Source organism: Monodelphis domestica, chromosome 5, assembly GCF_027887165.1.
Source record: "Monodelphis domestica isolate mMonDom1 chromosome 5, mMonDom1.pri, whole genome shotgun sequence".
Lineage (NCBI taxonomy): Eukaryota > Metazoa > Chordata > Mammalia > Didelphimorphia > Didelphidae > Monodelphis > Monodelphis domestica.
In genome coordinates this window covers 232,219,469-232,243,642 of record NC_077231.1, presented here as the reverse complement: position 1 = coordinate 232,243,642, position 24,174 = coordinate 232,219,469, and the positions used below count along the sequence as shown (strand labels likewise).

The 24,174-nt window shown below is 36.2% G+C and overlaps 1 protein-coding gene across 3 annotated transcripts in view; it reads right to left on the bottom strand.

The window, feature by feature from the left end:
* DPP6 (dipeptidyl peptidase like 6) overlaps positions 1–24,174 on the bottom strand; it is a 1,262,248-nt gene that overhangs the window by 903,784 nt on the left and 334,290 nt on the right. The gene's annotated exons all lie outside the window — the stretch shown is intronic.

Below are 24,174 nucleotides of genomic sequence, written 5' to 3'. Positions count from 1 at the left end.
AAACCATCTCTCTCTCTATATATATGTGCATTTGTCTATTCCCATTTAATCAACAGACTTGGCTTATTTTGCCTGCATTGAGGTAGGATGGGGATATAGAATATGAAAAAAGACCAGCTTTGTTTCATTTTTGTCAGGCTAATGGTAAGATATCTGGAAAAAAATGATGCTTCATCTCGGTACTGTGAATTTCTGTGGCTGATATTTCAGAGTAGACTAGCAGGAGAAACATGCTAAAATGGGGGTCTTTGAAATATCCCTTGAATTATACTTTGGGGGTCTTCTCCACATTCTATTTCAGCGTCACACTGGTCCAGTGGACTGATATAGGCCAGTGGCATTATCAGGTTTAACCAATAGACTGAGCTCAATTAGCTTATCTCCAAGGACAATGGAAGACAAAACTTGTCAGCTTCCTTTTCATTTTAGTCTGGCTATGGGTGAAACATCTGGAGATAGAAATACCTTAATACAAAAGGGAGAATCTCCATAGCTGACACCTCATACCAGAGTAGCAGAGAACACACTTTGGGATGGGGGTGGGGCAAGTATTTGGCACACTCCTTCATCACACCAGGAGGGTCCCCACACATTCTACTTAGATGTCAAATTGGTCCAGTGGACTGACTCAGGTCAGTGGTGTTCATCTTCACAGCTGAAGGGCAGCCCATTTTCTATTTTAATGGAGAGCAAAAATAAGAAATCATCATGAGCTGAGGAGCTCAAGGGCTTACTGGAATCAGGAAACTCTCACAAGCACTTTTAAAGGGACGACTTGCTGTATTTGAGAATCGAATTGCATAAAATCTGTATGTAGGCTATTGATCATGTCAATATGAAAACAGAATAAGTTAATACTCTTAAGTGGAAAGTTGAATAGCCCTAAGAGAAGGAGCAAGTTAAGCAACACAGATAGATACAGGAAATAGTATTGCTGACAGTATCATTCTCAATCAAGGGAATTCAACTGAGAGCATTTCTAGTATCTCCTCTGAAAATAATCCTATAAGAATTGCAAGTTGAAGAATAAAAAATACAACTATTTAATTGATGGAACAATAAGAGACAATGTCAACTTGAAAATGCTTTCTTATTTCAAAAGTGTGTGATTTAGTTCTATAATATTGTTTATGTGTATGGCAAAAATTAATATTAAAAAGAGATACAATATTATACAGAAGAAAGAATCAGCCAGACTTGAGTTCAAGTATTGTTTCTGACAGATATTAGCTATTACCTGGTCTTAGGGTAGATAGGGTAATTCTCAAAAATTAAACTTACTGATGAACCACAAATCTGCTTCAATTGATATAGCTTCTATACCTAGAGTTCCCTATTCTTACAGAATCACACTATAGACAAAAATAAAAGCAAAATAATTGAGTCAAAACTGTCAAATCCACTGTGTGTGTGAAGTATGCTAGAGGTAAGTGTAACATAAACATATTTTTCAAAGCAAATTAATTTTTGTTCAGGGTGGGGCTAAAGGAATGCTATGTATGTTGATTGAGTTTTTGAAAGGAAGAGATCCCTATTTAATGTTGGCTTTCTGGTCACAGCAGGCAGAAATACTATTTTTATCAATATTTTTATCAGCCTTTCAAAATGGGTAATTTGGGGAAAGGGCATAGCTGAATTTTTAGTATGTAGGAAATCATATGACAATAAGTTACTATGTATTCAATACTAGTTTCCAGAACATCAGGAAAGAAGGTGGCTGGTCCAATGGATTATGTCCAGATTTAGCTATTAGGAAATGAAGGTTCTTTATTTTTCTGGTTTTTACTTTTCTCATTGGTAATGAAAATACCTCACAATCCGCCTCCTGCCTGCTGTTCCAAACATACTTCACATTGTTTCCCTTAATTCCTTTTCCTCCAGGCAATCCATCCTACTAACCATTTCTCAGATTTGCATTCCTATCTACTTAATGCTTCATATAGGCTGTCCCATATACTTGTAATCCTCTACCTTATCAACTCTTGGAATTTTACCTTTTTTTTTTTCAAAAATCAATTTAGTATTAGAATTAGTATTATCTATTCTCATAAAAGATTTCCTTATTGCTGAGTTGTTAGTGTTATTTCTCTTCCCAAATCATCTTTTATTTACTTATGTGTGCACAAGTTGTACTTCCTTCTATTTCTGGGCCAGAAGATTGGTTTATACTGTATTACCCTAGCAGAATGTAAACTCCTTGAGAGTAGGGCATGCAATAGTTTGTTTTATTTTACATAAATCCTCACTACCCAGTACAAATAATAAGCCCTGGATAACTGTGTGTTGAATTGATTAAATAGTCTTAAAACCCCTATGGTAAATAGGACATATCTATATATGTGGTACCATTGGTTATGTTGTATCTTTTGATCTCTATGACCATTCAAAATATTCCCCTGTCCTTTTCTTATATTCTGAAGAACAAACAACAGAAATACAAGTGACAATTAAAGACAGCTACAAAAGAAATGTTTTTTTACCTTTAAAGAAAGGATTCTTAACATGTAGTCTTTGAACTTGTTTTAAAATATTTTTAATAATTTTATGTCAATATAATTGATTTCCTTTGTCACACTATGTATTTTATTTTAGGCCTGTAAAGCATCATTCTGAGAAGAGATTTATAAACCTGACCAGACTTACAAAGAGGACAATGATACACAAAAAATATTAAGGACTCTGGCATTAAAGTGAACTCATATTCTCTTTTAAGTTTTATCACACACTATGGGGATGTAGCTCTTGGGAAGATGAAGAAGGATGTTCTAGGAAGTAGGGAAGAAAGCTGTTCATAACAGGTTAACTTGCATTGTCCAATGAAAGGTAGAAACTGAGGGCTTTCTGGACATCATGTCCTCTTAGTTCTGTCAAGTTCATGATAAATAATTACTGATAATGAGTTTGACAACTATGCTTTGGTAATTGTTAGCACCTCATATGCTTATATGTCCAGACTACCTTATAGATAAGAGCATCTAATAGAAAAAAAAAACCTTTCAGTCCTTTCAGTATTTTAGATGCACATATACTGCTCTAATAACAATAGTTTTCTTATAGAAAAGGTTTCAGATTTAATCTCAAGTAAAGATGTTCATTTACTAAATAACTATTATCAAATGTTCAACTCACTGATTGCTTTTCTACTTAATGTACACTCTACCATTTGCAACAGCTTTCCACCTCTTCTTATTACCCTTTGAGTGGCACAAGGCTCTTGACACAAGCTGTTGATCTTTACTTTTTAAAACGATTGTTGTTCATAGTGCCCCTTTGCTGGTATCGATCAGTTGCTTATAAAAAGTACTATGTGTTTGGGGGGGTCAAGGTTATTTGTTACAGTTGTTCCTTCTTCCTGTGGGTTTTGGCTTTGTGGTCTGCATTTGAAGACATGAGCTAAGAAAAAAGATGATCAGCATGAAAGCAATTTGAAAACTGCACATGATGTGTTGATAATCATTGAGGCTTCAGACACTTTGGAGTCTGCTCAAGAGTAATTTTTCTCCTTCTCAACCTAGGGCCGGATGTTGGCCACATAAGAGTAATTACAGGATGCTCTTGGTTTAGGGTTTTATATTCATATTTGCAATGACCTTTTTGTTTTTCAAAGCTCGAATTAAAACCAACAATGCTCAAGTTTTCTTTTCTAAAGAAATAGGCATCAGTATCTATAGATCCCCCCCCCTTTTCTATATTCTTGAACGAACACACAATAGCTGTGTTGGTAGACCGATGACACGAGTCTCAGAGTGTGCCAGAGGGGGCTGCTCCCCTTCCCCTGTCCATCACCCATGAGGACATTTCTTACATGGCCTGCCCCTCTGTCTAGAAGCCCAAAGGGAGAGCTTCCTCCGACCCCTGGCTGAGGAAAGATGTGGACTCGCATGTGGCATCAGGGTTGTAATTTGGACACTTGATCTCTAAGGTCTCTAAAAGTTTCTCCATCACTGTACTATAGGGTTGCCCAATAGAATTATATGTGTATTTGTAGATAGTTTTTTTTTGTGTATACATATATGTGTAAGTGTGTGTGCATGTGTATATTTAACATATACATATATACATATCTATCTATATCTCTATACTTCTATCCATCTATCTACCTCTATCATACAGCCAGAAAAGTTGAGACCATTAGTACTGCTGACTAAAGATTTCTACTGCATTGAAGAGGAGCAATCAAGGAGTGCTTGGGAATCTTCAAATGACTTCAACTCTGGCCCGGAATTGGGAATAAGAAACTACTGAAGGATCAGTCTGTGAAGATTACATTAAGTCCTCATCCTAGATCAGAAGAGCTCAAGATGAGACTGTGCTCTAGGGTTCAAAAAGTTTGCAGCTCTCTAACCTGAGTTGCCTGTAAGGTTCTTGAAGAATGCAGTTGTGGGTAATGTGAGAAAGTAGTAGAAGGTCCTTAAGTGATAACAATTAAGACTTCTCCATATATTCCAAAAGCAGGCACAGCTTAACCTGAAACAAAGTTCCAATTTGGAAATTTAAGGTCGGAAAACCAAAGATGATACTATGGATCCAGTGATGCTTAAGATATAAATCCAGAGAAAACAATCCAGTTGAAGGCAAAGCCTTATATAAAAAATGTCTACTAGAATTCTTGGGGAAAATCTGTATTTCAAAATAATATTAAATTAGATATTACTCATGAAATGAAAGCTCTAGACTGATAGAAATATTAAACTTGTGACTGAATATAATTGGAATCATTTAACAAAATAAATACACTGTGGATCATATTAATTCATAATTTTATAAGTCAACAGGTAGCCTGTGTCTATTTGAGTTTGACATCACTGCCTTAGAGGAAAGGAAATGAAATCTCTTAAAGAACTAGAAGGAAAACAAATAGCTCAGTATGGGAGCATCAAATTTTTACCTATGAGATCAAGATATAGTAGAAGAAAATCAAAAGACGGCAAAAAAGTAATGCATGGTATTGTTAATCAAAAAGTCAATTGACAAGGAAAAACAAGTAAAGAAGAAATAATATAAGAATCATTATACTACATAAGAAATACAATTTTTATGATGTCTGGGCACCATAGTATAAGAAAGGATGAATGAAAACTACTTAGACTTCTTAGACTAGAAAATAAAATGTAAATAAAAAGATTCCACTGATCCATTCCCAAAGAAAAATAAACTCTCAGAAATGTCAATCAAAATCCAGAGCTTCTGAGTCAAAGTAGAAGCCCTGAAAGCAATTGGAAAGAATGAGTTCAAGTACCAAGTAAGTACCATGAAGATCACATTAGACTTGGCTGCTACCACTTTTAGGGAGAGAAGAGCTTTGAATAAGATATTCCAGAAGGCAAAAGATTAAGAGTTTACAACTGAGAATAACCTGTAAGACAAAAATAAGTATAAATCCTACAGGAGAAAAATGAAAATTTAATGAAATATAAGACTTTCAAGCATTCCAGATGAAAAGAATAGAGCAAAGAAGTAACTTTGAAATGAAAATGTAGGAATCAATGGAAACACAGAAAGATACAGATATTTGAACAGTGGAAAAAGAGTCTACAATAGTTAATCGTTTGCATGCTAACAGTGTAGAAGAAACTAATATTATCTCAGAAACCTAACATCTTTAGGTATCAATAGGAAAGTTAAATCAGCATAGGATATAGATTAGTTTTCTTATGGTTTGATAATCTTAAAAACAGGAAAGAAATAGGAATGGAAAAGGAATATATTATGAAAGAAAAGGGGAGGAGAAAGGATGAAATTTACTGTCACATATAATAAAGGTGTATAAGAAGGCTGTACAAATCTGGACAAAGGGGGAGGGTGAACAAGTATCAGATAAACTTTATTTTCTTCTGAACAGGACCTATGAACATGGAGAGGGTTCACACACATACAGTTTGCGGTAGAAATACACTGTACACAACAGATTAACAAAAACAGTGAAAGGATAGAGGAGAGGATTGAGAAAGAACATAGTAAAACTTATTCCAGCTTTACAAATTGCCGCATAAAGCATGATAATAAAAGGGAAACCATAACATCCAAGAACCTGTGATTAGGGAATGAGTGAGCAGAAGACAAACAGAGTATGTACATTATAGACAACCAGTATTGAGCATCTTCCTTCTCTTTCCTCATCCCCTTTGTAGAATGGGAAGGCAGGGGGCAAGAGAGGAGTAAAGAGCAGATGATAAGATACAGTGAAATAAGCAATTAATAACCACAATGACTGTGATATATAATGATTCAGCATAGTGAATGTGGCTGAGTAAATGTGAGATGATCTCACAAAAGCAAGTTCCATGCAATAGAAATTCATATGCAATCTTTTCTTCTATTATATATGGAAATGCTATTTTTCTTCTGGTGTTTATAAGCATGGAATAATATTTTTTTAAATCAAAAGGGTATCTGCCCCATAAACCCAAAGGATGTTATAAAATCTATTTTAGTATGTAAATATATTCTTCTCTCAACATGTATCTTCTTTTTATGTCCTCAACTAGATTGACATTTTGTGAGGGATACTGTATAAGGGATTCCCTATAAGGATGGGCTCTTCAATGGAATAGCTTGCCTACATATCAAACTCATCAAATCCTAAAGTAAACAATTTCTTTCGAGGAAATCCTTACTTAAGAGCATGTTTGTCTAAAAACCTCAGACTCTATCATATGGTTCCATCATAGCCACTTGATTCCAAGCCAAATTCATTGGGACACCCAATGAAACAGAATAATCATGCCAGTTCTCCCTTGTATTAAATGTTATGTTTACAAAACTACTGAAGCTATTGCAATGAGCATGCCCCTTCTTTGCCTTTCCTAGTCTCTAACTTCCTATTAGTTAATTGCAAACTCCATTTTTCTTAGATTATATTGTCTTTTCTCCCACTATCACTGCCTTGCTCCTAGCCTGATTTTTTAATGTAACATATTACTTTAATTTTCTTCCTTTTTAATTTCCTTTCCAGCCATCTGTCCCATTGGGAAAGTTCATTTTGATGTGACTTCTCTTTTCCTCACACAACGTCATCTATTCTACATAAATATATGGCTTTTCACAGATGGAGGATATTCATTTTTATGTCTCCATAGCCAGCCAGCCTCCTGTTTTTAATGTCTCTGTTTCTTGGGGAAATGGTAGAGGAAAATATGTTCCCCCTACAAAGAGCTCAGTTGCAACATTTAGCAGTTTCCCAGGATGAAAAGAGGCATGTCACTGAATATTGTCACTAGTGACAAAACTTCTGATAAATTCTAGCTCTATGATGGTACTGCGTGATGACTGGGTTGCAATCTGGCCCCGGGGTACAAACACTTGATGCCATAGTGAAGCATTTGAGCTGAAATGCACTAGAAAAAAACACATTTGGAATTCATTACCGTCATATTCAATCTAGTAGCTTCATACAGTTCAGTTGCTTACAGTTTGGTTCTAAGGAGGCCAAGGTCATAGGTTTGTATCAATGGATCAGTTAATTTTACTCTGTTCATAAACATAGCCTTGCTCCAGTTAGATTTCTTCTGAATGCTGAATCTCATGCAGAAGGGGCTTCAAACAAGAGTGGGGATGGATCAGCACAAACATATCCCCGACAAAGGAAAAACAGTGGCCAAAAGGGCTTAGTACCCTTCTTTGTATATTAAAGTTTACAAGTACTTTTAAAAATAAAGAAAATTATATACTTAGGATGGGACATGGGAGTGGTTTCACAAGCAATGTGATGAAGTAGAAAGAATACTTAATTTTAGCATTCAAAGACCCTTGGCTTTAGTATTTACACATTAAGGGACTGTGAATTAGACACCTAATCTCTCTCTCTCTCTCTGAATCTCAGTTTCCTCAACTGTCAAATGGAGATAATATTTTTACAATTTATATTAAAAGGGTTATTGGAAGAAAAGTGCTATTAAGGGAAAGAAATGACACCTGTGATTTCATTAGTATAGGGCATTCTTGGGTAAATTCCTTCTACCAAGGCACATAACCCTCTTCTCTGAGCTTACTATCTGAGAAAATTGTCTAGAGGCCCGAGAGATGAAGTAATCTTCCTGGGGTTACATAGACAGTGTAGAGCAGAGGTGAGCTCTAAATACAGGTCATCCTAATGTCAATATCTGCTCATTAGCCACAAGGCCATGCTGCATCTAAAATATAAACTTTGTGTATGTCTAATATCTATATAGGTATATGCACACATATATAATACTTTTAAAAATAAATAAAATATATATTATGATTCTCTCTTTTATAAATACAAGTTATGATTATATCAAACTTTGAAAAATTAGTATCTAATTAATAAGGTTCTATGTGAATTAATTGTTTTGAAAAAAAACAAATATATTATTTAAATATAGCTGGTGACAATATTTCCAAACTACTGCAAATGGGATGATTTTTCTGACTGTGGAAAGGAAAGGCTAAAGGAAATATGAGTCTTGACAAAAGGAGGTATTGAGAAATGGCAATCTATTGAAACAAACCTTTTTACTCCTTATTCTTGACCACTTTCCCTGCTAAATAGCCTCTTTCAGACTTCTCCTTCCTGGTATGTGACAGAACATGCATCTGTTTTCTTGGGTGACTAGAATGACTGCTCAAATAAGACATAGTTCATCACAATTTCACTTGTTAAAACTTGGAGACAAAGGGAGGAATGCGAGGGAGAAGAAAGGAAGGGAAGGTAGCAAAGAGGAAAAGTTTGAGAGAAGAGAGAAAATGGGAAGGAGAAAGGGATGGTAGAAGGAAAAACACATTTTGCTTTTTGGAAACTAAGAATACATTGTATCCTATGATTTTAAAATTTGAAGGAAATTTGTGGTCTAGTGGTCTCAAATGCAAATAGAAACAGTTCCTTGTGGTGCACATAGTAATTTAGAAAATCACATTAACATTATCTATGGGGGTTTTAGTTTTGTTTATTTTGTTAAGCATTTCTCATTTATATTTTAATCTGGTTTGGGCAGAATTCTGGACTTTGTCAGACCATACATAGCCTCTGACTCCCACATTTGACACTTTTCTTGTCCAGATAAGTAGAAAAAACATATATTACTCACATACATTTTATGTATCTGAAGTACTTTGGAAATATATGATATTTATATCAATCACTATTTTGTTCATGAGGAAATGAAAACTCAGAGAACTGAAGTGACTTTCCCAAGGTATCACAATGTCATAAGCCTGTATTTAAACCTATGTATCTTGGTTCTAAGGTCAGAACTCTTTTCCTTAGATCATGTTTCCTGCCTGGCTGTCACCATCTCTTGAGATCATTGTTAGATACCAATTTCTAGTCTGGAACATCTTGGGCCTCGTTGAGTATGGCATTTCTGATGCACTTCTGGCCTTGGCTCAACTTTCCTTGAATCATCAGTTCAAGAGTGTCCAGTAATAAATTTTCCCCATTATCAGTAGTAAATATTGAATATGAATGTTCTCATGACTCCAAATAAGAAATGGACTTGTGGTAGCAGCACTGCACTAAGAGTCAGAAGATCGTAAATGAGTTCTGGCTTCACTTCATACTAGTTTGTGTCTATTATTTAAGCATTTTGATCCATTTCAGTAAATGGGGATAATAGTATTTTCCTAATGTACCTCACAGGAATTCCATAAGGAATAAAATGAAAATGTACTCCATTTACTTGCTTGGAGAAATATCATGCCTCAGAGAAAATAATATATCAATCATAAAATGCTAAAGTGACAAACTATAGTTAGTATTATTGAAAATAAGTATTATCTGGGGGCAGTTGGGTAGCTCAGTGGATTGAGAGCCAGGCCCAGAGACTAGAAGTCCTGGGTTCAAATCTGACCTCAGATACTTCCCAGTTGTGTGACATGTGTGATATGATCCATCTAAATGAATACAGAATACATATAAACTATATAACCAAAGTAATTTCTGGTAGGTTGTGGAAGAGCACTGATAACTTGGAGGCAGCTGGACAGGGCTCAGGAAAGGCATTAAGTAGGTGACAGTAGTTTAAGGAAATCAGGATTCTGAGAGATGAAGGGAAGGAGCGAGAATGTTCTCAGCATAGAGGTTAGCCTGAGCAAAGTCACGCATGATGACAGTGGGAGGGAATTGCAGAAAATCTTCAAATTTAAATATAAAATAACATTTCCATGGGGATTTCATGAAATGTTCTCATGTCATAGATCAAAGGCTGGCAATCTATGAAGTATAGCCAAATATGCCCCATGGACATGTCTCAAGCAGAACCCCACCGACCCTTCATGTTGCTTAGTAAAGCTACAGCCCATCAAAATCAACTCTGGTGACTCAAAAGCAAGTTTTTGGGAACCATCTGCTCTCCCTCTTGGTCTCCCATTCCTGTGACTCCACAAGAGGGAAAAGCAGTATGGTGGCTAAGTGGACAGATACTTACAAAAGACTGCAAAACCAAAGGTGAAGTACTAAAGAAAGCATTAGATTTGGAGTCAGAGGAGCTGAGTTCAAGTTTATCTCTCTTGTACTAAACTGGATGATAGAAGGCAAATCACTTCTTTTTCCCGAGGGAAGTCATCTATCTCTCTGAGTTTCAGTAGCTTCTGCTGTTGAATGAGGGCATAGTATTAGATAGACTTTATAGCTCCTTTGGTTGGAAAATCTATGACTTCTGGCATGAACCACTATGTGTTCAGTTCTTAGAGGAAAGTGTAAGGGAACTTCCCTTATACTAGGGGTTCTTACCCTGGAGTCCATGAACTTGTTTTAAAATATGTTGATAACTGTATTTCAATCGAATCTGTTTCCTTCATAATACTGTATCTTTTATGGTATACATTTAAAAACTTCCGTTTCTCTTGACTCTCAAAAAGATCCATGACACATCAGAAAGCTACAAACAGTTTCAGGCTGAAATATAAAGCTCCAATAGAGGCACATAATGGTGTTGTAAGATGACCAGAGAGGACCAGTTAGGTAGCACAGTGGATAGAGAGCCAGGCTGGGAGTTGGGAAGATGGGTCCAAATCTGGTCTCATACACTTCCTACCAGTGTGACCCTGAGCCAGTCACTTAATCTCATTTGCTTCCCCTCTTGTCTTCGAGTTGTTACTGTTTAAGAGTTGTGTGTGTTTGATTAAAGAGCATGAACCAGGTAGACCTAGGTTCCATTCCTGGCTCTGGTACTTAATACCCAACTCTATAAGCTCAGGCAAGTAACTTGAGGTCCAAGTCTGGGCCTCAGTTTACTTATCTCTAAAAGTTGGAGGGGAAGGGAAAATATATAAATATTAAAGTTCTAGATCTATGATCTGTGTTCCAGTTTTCAGTCTATGATCTATCCCAACTTGTCATTAGTCTTGCTATAGAATTGGCAAACAGCTGGAGTTTCTCAGAAAAAAGAAAGTTTAGCATTAAAGAACACAATATTTTTTTCCTCTCTCCCCTAATTTTCCAGGAAATTTAGTGCCAAGCTTTTTACCTTAGAGGTTGGCCAGGGTGACCCAGACTGACTCATTTTTCTGTCTTCTGTCTCCACTTCCTTTGGATTTGGTTGGGGCTGGCTGGTAAGAGTAGCTCATTTATTTTATTGATCTTCGTGTAACTTTCTAGAGTTCTAGTAATAAGGCCTACTGGGCCTCTGCTTACTCCACTCAGTTTAGTATCTAAGGATTTAGATTTGGGACCTAGACTGCTTTTCTATCGACTTGACCAACCTCTTGGAATACTGAAGTTTTAATTGGAGCTCGTCCATTTCTTTCTCTGTGACTATTCTTTCCAGCATTATCTTCAAGCACCTGTCTGTCTCCTGCTACAGTTGCTATCTAATTTACCAGAAAAGAACATAGATTTGGCCATCAGTGAAACCCCCCAAATTACATTAAAAAGCGTCCTGGAGAAGAAACTTGGAGGGGCCATTTCTTGATGAGCATTTGATAGTTATGCTGTCCATGGACCTAGATTGGCATTTTTCAGTGTTCTATAAAGTAAAATGCAAACTTTATTGTTTTAAATTTTTAAAGCTAAGCACTTTGGGAAAGAGGATCCTGCTTGGTGAGTTGGCATCCTGGGAACATATCAGGCAGAATGAATTTTTCAAAAAATCATGAAGTAGTTAAAGTTTGATTTTAGGAGTTGTTCTCCATCTTGTGCTCCTTGGCTATCCAAACCCTCTCCTGTCAAATATATCCCCAGATGATTTTGCCTTCTCAGCCCATGTGCAAAGCAGATCCTTGAGGTTAAAATCCAGTGGAAAACAAAGATCATAATTCTTAACATTAAGAAGTCTTGGATTCAAACAATATGGTCTATGATAATAAATAGGTATTTGATTATAGATAAATCATTTAAATCCCCTGAGCCTCAATTTCCACAAATGTAAACAGGTAATAACTGCAGGTCCTACCTTCCAGAGTTTTGCAAGGATCAAATAAAAATGAAAGTAAAGGGCTTTGCAAATATAAAAAGTGTTCTGTCATTGTGAGTTGCAATTATGTCTCAGTCAATCAGATGTGTATTTTTCTTTTCCCTTAACTTTGCTACAAAATGTCCCTTTTGCCACATCCCTAAAACATGTTCTTTTCAGCAGTGAGTCAAAATAAACCAGCATTTAGTTTGAGCTCAGTGATATGATTAGCCTCATGGAAGACTAAGTGTGTTGACTGCTTTCAATTATTCAGTAAATCATTGATAGCTATTTGATATTTTTAAAGTATCTCATCAGAGCCAAATCAAGGGATGTGTAATCCTTGCAAAATTTGAAAACTATTTCCCAAATAGGATTATTCTCCAGTTACTTTCCAATACAGGATTTTTAATTTCACTACAATGAATCTTGACTTGCTATGAAATTAAAACTGACAGAAATGATGGAGAACAGAGGTCATAGATAAGATGAAATTGAGACTGAAAGAGACACCAGAGGTCACTGAGTTCACCTCCTTCATTTTTCATATGAAAAAGCTAAGGCAAGGAGAAATTAAGTGACTTACCCAGGATAACACACCTCATAAGTGTCTGAGGTAGGATATGCACTTAATTCTTCCTAACCCCATGGAGATCCAGTATTCTACTCTTGCTGAAAAAATATCCACCTTTATAAAATATGTATATGTTGAAGACTACCCTTCACTGCTTGAGTGTTGAGAAAAAGACAACTGTACAACTGGCTTATCCCCATGTCCTGATTCTGATATCTATTGTGTCACCACCCCCCCCCAAAACAAAACAAAACAAAACAAAAACAAAACTAAGGCCTTTGGTTTGGATGTCACATCTCCAACCTATTAGAAAGGGACAGTTTACTTATCTATATTTTGGGTGTTAGCCTATGAGTGATGTGGAAATGAATCTTAAATGATGCAATGGTCCTTCTAATTCAACCCTCCCCTACAGTTTCCTTTGACTCAGTGTTCTTCATATTTAAGCAATTCACTCCAAAGCTTTGCCAAATAGCACTGTTCTATTTGAAGGATTAAGAAGGTTAGAATGTTTCAGTGATTGCCCAAATGGGGAAGATATGAAGAGATTATAGAGGATCACAGAATCTCACACAGTTATATATAGAACTACAGCCTATTTTTTTTTCATCAGAACCTGAAACTATTGTGCTAATTTTTTTGAAGTGTTGGCTAACAAAATCGCCTCCTTTGTTTTTTATCCAGCAGAAATGACAATAAAATTGTTTCATATCTTTATTTCTCCAATTGGAATAATACACAAGCCATTCTATGTCCTCATTTCTCCAAAGGAAATATTATTTGAGTGATTAAAATTCAGCAAATTATTATTAAGTATATAATAAGTTTTACATCACACAGACCCTGCTCTCATGGAGTTTCTAGTCTAGTCTATAGGACAAGAACAGTTTGAAACAATTTTAATGCATGGAAGAAGCACAAATATAGTGGCATATGAAGATATATTTTAATTCTCAGGGAATTCAATAATTACTTGCTAGAGAGGATTCAAGATGCTTTTCTGGAGGAGGAGGTAGTAGTTAAATTAGGCTTTAAAGAATGAGAAGAAAATCCATTGATGGAGAAAGGAAGGCATTCTGGGTTGTAAGAATAGCATGAATAAAGGCATGGAGATGGGGAAAGGATGACATTGCTTCAATTAACTAGACTACAATTAGCATGTAGAATGTGCAGATTAGAGTAATATGAGATAAAATTAGAAAGGGAGAGTGATGTCAGAATATGAAAGGCATTGGATATTAGACTAAGAAGTTTGAATTTGTAAAATGAGGGGTATGGACCAGATAATTTCTAAGGTCTCTTCTAACTCTAGATATTTATGATACTGTGAAACTTGACATGGTTGATAACAGAGAATAATCGCTGTACTTTGGAAAGCAGGTAATTTGATCAGATCTATAGGTAAGGAAGAAAAATATGACAACAGAATGAAAAATGAATTGGAGAAGGTAGATAGTAGAAGTTGGAAGAATTGTTTAGGAAAATATTAAGTAGTTTATTACATGCGAGACTTTGGGCCAGTAATTCACTTAACCTTCTTGAGCCTCATCTGTAAAATGAGGGGCTTGGATTTAATTGTCTCCAAGGTCTCTTTTAAACTAATATATGTGATACTGAGATTAGATAGCTCCTGAGGCTTCCTCTGGTTCTATGATCCTAGGCTTGGGGCAGTAAAAGGAAATAATTGAAATGGGAATCATGTCTAAAGAAATAGCTTTGGAAATAGTGCATACAGTTAAAAAAAAGTAAACTTTGAGATTTTAATTTTAACTACTGGTAAGATACCAGTGGTTCGGAGAGAGAGAAAAGTGGAGAAAAGAGTCTACATTAGGGCTTATATAAGCTGGGGGGTGCCTAAAACTAGTTTCATTAATATTTGATAGCTATATTTTGATTTCCATTTCCTACATATTCTTATATATTTTAATGTATGTATTTAAAGCAATCATTTGGAGAAGGGACTTGAAATTCAAAGAACAGAAGTTTGAATCCAGGAAGAACAAAGGAGGTTGCCCTGAGATATCACAAGTATTGCTGGTATGAGTATGATAAGTGAATGATAAAATCCAAAACAAACAAAAAAAAAGTTAAGTATAATCCCCCCCCAAAAAAAGGGAAAACGGTTTATAATCAGGATCTCATCTGCATTTTCTCATTTTTAAACCAGGACTTGATGCTACAAAGATTTACCATTCCTCTAAAACAGTATTACTTTGGCTAATCCAAGAACTGTCTTCCCCAAGAAGAAAAAATGTTACATCCTAACAGAAAACACTGAATACCCAATTAAAAGGATTTTAAAGACTTGCTAACAAGGTGTGGTTTCATATACAGACTTAATTTAAATAGAGTTTGAATATGGATAATAGGCAGAATGGTATAATTGTCCAAGAAAGCATCTGGCAGTTTTTCAAAATGTGACAAGATGATGCCCTGCTCTGAGGGCTTCCTTCCTGCTAGGCATGGGAACCACCCAAGCCAGACCTTGTGGTAGCATGTTGAGTGATCATCTGCAAGATTTCATTGAAATAAGGCTTGATTCTCTTCTCCATCATAACTCACTTGAAAAGGGAACAGATTTGACATTCCAGAGGACATGGGGAGGCAAATACTTTATGTTCCAGCCAAACTTGACTCTTTGTAGTCAAGTCTTTCCTTTCCCACCTCTCTGTCTTTGTTCATGTTGTTATCCTGGAATGTCTCTCTTCTCCATCTGTTGATTTTCTTTTCATCTCTTAAAAGCCAATCCAAAGAGCAGAAAAGCATCCTAGATCACCTTTACTCAGTAATTATCTCTACCCTCCAAAGAAAAAAGATTTCAATTATATCTTCATATATTACTATATTTGTGTCTCTCTCATAAATTCAAATTGTGAATGGTTATAAAACAAGTTACAAACCATAATATGCATTGTTATTGTTTTGTGTTTGGTAGATCTGGAAGAGAAGTATATGATGAGCAGAACTGAATTTAAAGAAAACAAAAGGGAATTTCAGAGTTCAGTGACTTCAAATTTTCTGTCCCCCCAAACTATAATGCTCTTCCTCATTCTCCTAGAATTCTTGGCTTACTTTAAGACTAAGCTGAAGTACAACCTTTTCTAAGAGGTCTTTCTCAGTCTTTCCAGTCCTAAGTGCCTCTCAGGCTAGCTTTCATCTACCTGATATGGATTTTTCAGTACTGGTTTATGGATATGCTATCTCTCCAATTATAATGTAAGTGAGGGCAGGACCTCTTTTTTGTGTTCTTTATTTCTTTAGTTTTTGAATCATTAACTTCTGTCTTTGAATAAATACTAAGTTTTGGCTCGAAGTCAGAAGAGAGCTAAGAACTAAGCAATTGGGGGCAGCTGGGTAGCACAGTGGATTGAGAGCCAGACCTAGAGATGGGAGGTCCTAGGTTCAAATCTGGTCTCAGATACTTCCCAACTGTGTGACCCTGGGCAAGTCACTTGACCCCCATTGCCTAACCCTTACCACTCTTCTGCCTTGGAGCCAATACACAGTATTGACTCTAAGACGAAAGGTAAGGGTTTAAAAAAAAAAAAGAACTAAGCAATTGAGGTTAAGTGACTTGACCAGAGCCACAAAGCTAGGAAGTATCTAAGGCCATATTTGAACTCAGGATATCCCATACCGAGGTATGGCTCTATTTTGTATTTCTTTAATTTATTTGAGAATAGTGCTTAGAGAAACTAGGAAATGTAACTTTCAATGGATGTCCCCTTCCTTGACAGCCAGATTAGGTCTCTTGGATAATGGATACACCCACCCTGAGACTCAAACCAATCAATACCATTGTTATAAGAGAAAGGCCAAACATCACAGCCTTCTTACTCACCCTTTATTGTGGCAACATGGGCACCATCTTCTCTCTACCTGGGCTTTAAGGCTGTTGAAGTTTTCTTCAACAACAACAACAATAAGAAGAATAAAAGACTCATCCTTGATTTCACACAGAAGACAGTATGAAATATTCTCCCTCATCTTATTTGTCTGCCTAAAACCTATTGTCTTTCAGGGCCCAATCTCCTCCTGGAAATTTCCCCAGATTTCTCTCTAAAGCACAAGGATATCTGAACTCCTATAGCATTTATTACTTACACTCTTTATTTAGCAACTTAATCATTGACTATTCTGTTCAGTTTTCCCAATGTCTACAGAGCAGTTGTGAAGAAATAGTAATTCTATGAACTTTCTCTTGGCCTCAATTTCCTTCCTGGAAAATGAAGGGATTGAATGATATGCTCTCCAAGATCCATTTCAGTTCTAGCATTTCATACTGTTTTCATTTCAGTTGTCATCTCATAAATAATATTGTAAGCTCTTTGAGGAAAAATGCCTTATAATTTTGATGTTTTTCTTCATGGCATAGCACTGGTCATGTAAAGGAAGTACTACTAGCATTTACATAGCACTTGAAGACTTGCAAAATTATCTCCATTTTATAGAAACAGACACCAAGGAAAACAGAGCTTAAGTGACATGATTAAGGTCACAATGTTAGTAAGTATATGAGTCTAGAATTGAACTCATATCTTCTGATTACCAGATCCATCCTCTGTGCTGCCATGGTGCTCAATAAATACTGTTGGAATTACTCTGAATGAACAGCAAGATATAGATCTAAAAATGACAGGAAAACTTAGGATAGGAATTATCTAGTTCGCCATCCTCAATGTCTACCTCTCTGCTCTTTGGGAAAACATCTTAAAGAGTTCAGCTATCTGTCAGTAGCTTAGGAAAACAGTGCAATTGTGACTGATGTGCTTCTTGTGCAGGAGTAGTGAGCAGCCTCGACAGTCTTCCAAATCTCTCCACATCCTTCCTCACCATCATTTAGTAGTACTGTACCAAATGACAAATGGAGCAGCCATGGAACGAATTCCCTCTTGGCTAACTGCGTCAGAGAACTTCTAAAATAGATCTTTTCATGACAGCCACATGTGACAGAGACCAGATAGAGACTGGCTGGAAATTCATTCCTGCAGAGTCTGTCAGAGAAAATGAGTTCCTTTTCCCTATGACTCTGTAAGTTGCAATCATTTCACTATGGTCTAGGAACTTGAGGGTATAACTTAACCTTCCCCTTGAAACCCAATTATCCTGTTCCCACTTCTAGCTCATGGAAAAATATCAAGGAGGGAAGAGGCTCTCATGACTTGCATCTACAATATTTTCAAGTGCTAATGTCTTTTTAAAAAAAAAACTAAACTTCCCTTTGGCTTGAGTCTTATCATGAATCTGTTATGTATCAGCAATAGGTGAGATAGGCTCATTTTAGAAAAAAAAGCACTCTGGATGCTCCTAAGAATTGAATTTCTACCTACTTTTTAGTATTCTAGAACTTGGAATTGGGCAAGAAACAAGTGGGATATTAGGGAGAAGTGAGAAAAGTCAGGAAAATAAAAAATATTTCTATAGAATTTTAAATTTTAAAGTATACAAAACATCATCCATATAATAACCCTGTGATGTGGGTTGTGTCAGTACTATTTATCTCTGTTTTACAGTTGAGGAAACAAAGTTAAATTACTTACCTTAAATCACATGGATCATAGTCCAGATTTGAACCCAGGTATCCTAATTCCTATTGTCACTTTCTACATTTTGTATTTCCTCCAGCGTGCTACCTCCTAATACTGTATATCCAAAAAGGGAAGCTGAATCAAACCAAACTAAATTGATCCAAGAGGTGATAGGCTAGTGGTATTTAGGTTTTAACTACCATAAGTAACAACACTTAAAAAGCCCCATGACTCAGTCTAAATTAAAAAATAAAAATAAAAATAAACTACCAGCAAAGACGACTTACCATGGCATCAGAAGACCTGACTTCTTAGCTCAACTCAATTTCTTTCAATGAAACACTTTGCTGAGCTGAGTCTTGATTTCCTTATCTATTAAAAAGGAAGATTGAGGGGGCAGATGGGTGGCTCAGTGGATTTAGAGTCTAGAGACAGGAGGTCCTAGGTTCAAATCTGGCTTCAGACACTTCCCACCTGTGTGACACTGGGCAAGTCACTTGACCCCCATTGCCTAGCCTTACCACTCTTCTGCCTTGGAGCAATACACATTATTGATTCTAAGATGGAAGGCAAGTTTTTATTTGTTTGTTTTATTTTTTAGGGGGATTAAAAGATCACTAAGGTCACTATCACTTCTAACATTATATAAGCCAAGGCAAAAAAACATATATAAATATATATATATATATATATATCATGTATTATGTAGCAGGCATTATGCTAGATGCTTTTAAAAAGAGCTATTTTCTCATTTGATCCTCATAACAATTATGTGAGGTATGTGCTATTAATAACCCCATTTTTGAGATGAGAAAATTGAGACACACAGAGGCTAAGTGACTTGCTTAGGCACACAGTTAATGGTTGTCTGAGGCTGATATTTGAACTTGTTTTCCTGATTCCAGGCCCATTACTCTATCCACTACAATATTAGGTACCAAACACCTTTAAGATAGTCCTTCAGAAGCTAAAATATTACATAAAAGTTGTAGGGGAGATTGTGACTCACTTTATCTAAATTTGGACTTGAACAATCACTACCAGGTTTATAAAAATGAAGTCTTTAAAAAAGAACCTTTCAGGTCTTTTATCTCAGTCTGTTGTTTTTAGCATAGGTCAAGAGTCAGACTGATTGGTCTGACCACAAGGCAGACCCCAGCTTTATTATTCTTTGCTCTATAACAATCCAAGGTACTTGAAAGCTATATTGGCAAATATCTATTGGACATGCAATCCATGTTTTGTTATTGTCTTTGTATACACAGTAGCACTCGATATTTGTTCAAATTGAATCAAATGTAGTATAGACCATATTTTCAATGTTTTGTGAAGTGCAAGATGGTGCTAGAGATTGATAAACATTGTAACCAAAAATTAACTGAACACAAGGAGATGAGAGATAGAGCTAGAAGGGCTTTTGGATATCATCTCATCAGCTCTCTCATTTCACAACTGAGGAAATGTGAAATGAATGCTAGTTTGCAGGTAGAAAGTAGCAGGACTGAAATTTGAATTATGTCCTCAGAAGTCCAGATCAAAGGCTCTTTCCATTATAACATGTTTTAAATCATAAAATAAAATCATGAATGAATAATTTTAAAACAACAGCAAAATATTTTATGGATCTATGTTCTGCCTCCTTTTATTTATTGCAAGATAACTCTGAAAGTTGAATATCCCAGAAAGAATTGCCTTTCCTATGGAAGCATGTGTACCACTTTCCACATGTCTACTCTGAGAAGATCAGTGAGGTCCAATCTCTTAATGTAGTCACATGGCCATAATAATAATAATATTGTTATAATAAAAAAATAATAATGGCGGCTGGGTAGCTCAGTTGATTGAGAGCCAGGCCTAGAGACAGGAGGTCCTAGGTTCAAATCTGGCTTCATACACTTCCCAACTGTGTGACCCTGGGCAAGTTACTTAACCTCCACTGCCTAGTCCTTACCACTCTTCTGCCTTGGAACCAATAAACAGTATTGGTTCCAAGACAGAAGGTAAGGGTTTAAAAAAAAGAGAAAGAAATAATCCCTTTAGCTATTAGCTAACCATTTGTAGGATTAGTAATTTATTACAGAATCTACCTTCTAAGGCAATACATTCCACTTTTGGATAGCTCTCATCAGTGGGAACTTTTTCCTGGCATCAATTATTAAATTTACATTGAGCTATTTTTCTGCATGAAGCCATATGGTATCTCTAAGGCCACCAATTCCTTTTTCTAGATACTCAGAAACATTTATTAATATAGTCTAGAATTTTTGCCAGGCACCAAAGTTAAATTCACTAGTCTATAGTTTTCAGATTTCATTCTCTTCTGCTCTGCCCACCATTTTCTCCCAACATCAGGCAAACAGTTGACTTTTTTGCTCCTAAAATCTTTGATCTATATTTCCTAATGCCAGGATCTTTTAAAGTTCACTGGTTGTAATTAATAATCACACCTACTAGTTCTGTGAGTTTTCTGGTATGAAGCTTGTTTAGGTCTGTTGATTCAAGCTCATTAAGGGTGAGTAGGTGATTTCTTACTATTTCCCTTTTTATCTTCAGTTTTAGCTCTCTGCCATTTATTTTTGTTCCATCTTTTCTAATCCAAGAAAAATACTTTTCATCAGAAAAAAAGGAGATGCAAAACAGTAGTTTGGTAGTTCTGCCATTTCTGTTGTCCATGTTTCCCAAATCTGAGCAATATTGTGAAAGGAATCTAAGCTATCTGTTTCTGTTCTTTGAAGAGGGAGGGAGGTTCAACTCACTGAATTTGATTTGTGATTAGGGGACCAAGAGTGGCCCATACTTAGCAAGGATTATAAAAGGGGAAGAAGCCAAGGATTCTCCTCCCCTGCCCCCAGGATCAAAGCCACTTTTCTAATTACTTGTTTTCCAAGGTGATTACTTGTATTCTTATTTCCTAGACTCTGGATCTTACTTGCTTAGGCCTCTATTACCAGTCTCATTTTTTCTATCTCAACTGGATTTTTTTTTTGGTTTGAACTTTTAGCCTTCTAGGGCTAGAGTAGCAACCAGATAATTGCAATTCCATCTATTTTTTCCCCACCCAGCATGAATTATAGTAACTTGGTAGGCACCTCCTGTCTGAGATGAATCTTTGGTCTCTCCAAGCAATGATCTGGCCCTTGCTTTCAAGCTTGTCCTATCCACAAAGTTGTGGGGCAGAGAAGAAAGGGAACCAAAGAGGAAGATTTTTACCTGTATCACAATATTGCCATGGGGAAGCATCTGAATGAGGGACCCCATTGAGATTTAACCAAGATGTCTAGGTGGAGAGTATTAATTATTTATATTTGGCTGAGATTCTTCCTGTATCCCCTCCTCTCCACTCTTGTCCCACCATTTCTCCAAACCTCTCTACAAAAAGCTAGCTGTACAGAAAGCCAAAGAGACTAGAAAAATAAACAGGAATTAAAAGGATAAAGAAACCTGTCTGCCCTGTCCCTCTCCTGTCCCTGAGTTTTATAGCTCAGCTGTCACATTTTCAAAGGAAGGCAGCTGGGAAGCTTAAATTATCCAAGTAATGGCCTCCACCCTGCACTTGCTTTGGTGAGGAGGACCCTGCCGTCTGTGTGCAATCTATTTGCAAACTTTATTCCCCACTCAAATGAGATTCAAATCATGTAGGGTGATTTATATTCAGGGCTCTGGAAAGTTGGTTGTTCTTGTGATTTTCAAAGTACCAAATGAAAAAGAATTTAAATCCTTTTATTTTAAATTTTCATGGCATGAAGGTAAGAACCTTATTCTAGTAATAATAGCCCTGAGTTCTAATCCCAGCTTTGCTACTACCTAGCTAGTTGACTTTCAGCAGACTAAGAGGAAAATGTTTCTCTTTTCTTCATTTGTCAAATGGAGGTGGAGCATATACTAGATGATCCCTAAGGTTCTTTCTAGCTCTAATATTCCATAACCTTGCCCTCTAAATTTAAATAACTTTTCAGAGGCAAATAAGTGAAAGAACTGGCCCTAGCATCAAGGGGCCTGAATTTGAATTCCAACCACTGTTGGCTGTGGAAAATGGGCAAATCACTTTTCAGGATCTCAGTTTCTACAGCAGTGAAATGGAAAAAATAATAAAGAAATTATTATTATACTTGTTTCATAGATTTGTTTTAGGAAAAATGTGTTGTAAACTTAAATCATTATATGTGAAAATAAATGTCTAATTGCCTGATACAGAACTCTTTCAACTCAAAAATAGAATAGAGTTAGTAAGTTGCTAAAATTTCCCATAACTTAAAAAAACAAAACAAAACCTTACCTTTCATCTTAAAATAACTACTGTGTGTTGGTTCCAAGACAGAAGAGTGGTTAATCTAGGCAATGGGGATTAAGTGACTTGCCCAGGGTCACACAGCTAAGGAGTGTCTGAAGTCAAATTAGAACCCAGAACCTCTCATCTCCAGGACTGACTCTCAAACTGTTGAGAGATCCATCAGCCCATAGTTTTCCATAATGCTTTGCTTCTTTTTCTCTGAAACAGTTCAATAAAGCATTACTAATAGTGTTTGTCTTATAGTGGTTGAGGCATGGAATAAAAGGTATAAGTTTACGTCTCATGATAGAACTATTGCTACTGTATCAGCTCCTACCTCCCATCCAGTCCTTCTCCAATGCCTCCTCTGGATTTGGAAGTGACCTTTGGAGTCTCTTAAAAGGTATCCTAATAGACTACAATGTGGCAGCCTTTACTAAAGGAAGCTTTGACCATAGGAACTGACCAATGTACTGAATGTCTATTATTAGAGGATCAGCCTAATCTAGCTGTCTATGGAGGTTCACTGTCAGAAAGTTCAGCATCGGGTGATATTTTTAAAGTCATAGTTACTCACGAAACTCTATTAAGATGGAGGGAGTTTCCAAAATGTAGTGGTAGAGGAATGAAAACACATATTCTTGAAATATAGCAGTGTTAACACCTAGCCTCAAAATTCAGGGAGAAGAAATAATGGAATTTTTAACTTTTAAGCTTAAAGAACCTTGGAAATAACTACATTGATTCCTACAGCTCATTATTGTGACTTCTTCATTGTGCTTCTTTCCTTTCATGTGGATTTCCCCATAACCAATGCACTATCTTCACATGAAGAATAATCCTCAGCAGTTTTTATTCATCACATTCAGAGATTTCAGCTCCACGCCAAGATGCAGGCAGGATAATTCATCATTTATCTTTGCTGCCTATGCACAGTCAGGAAATTGTCCTAGCTTGCACATCTCCAAAGCTTTCAGTGAAACTTCTGTGATGCAAAGGAAAGCATTTCATTGACATTCATGGCCAGTGTTTCCTCAGCTCAATATCAAAGCCTCTATCAATATAAATTATCGTTAGAAAAAGTGATTTTCACATATATGTATATATACACACAGGAATTTATGTATACCTGCATGCATGTGGATGTGCATTCACTTAAATAAAACTAGGCTGGAACCTTATTTTTTAAAGTTAATGTGCTGCCCAGACCCAGAACTAAGAGTAATGTTTGAAGTTAAATCAAAAGATCCGTTAACTATATCAACGGACAAGAACCTGAGACTCTTAAAAGGGGAAAGAGAAGAAAGGGACAGTCAGTGGATACATTAGCAATGAGAGTTCCTGAGGATGCACTGAGCAATAAAGCAAACACTTCTAACTCAAAGGTCTGTTTGTTCTTTAATTCCATTGTGATGAGTTTCATAAAAAAAAAAACAGTTATAACTGACATTT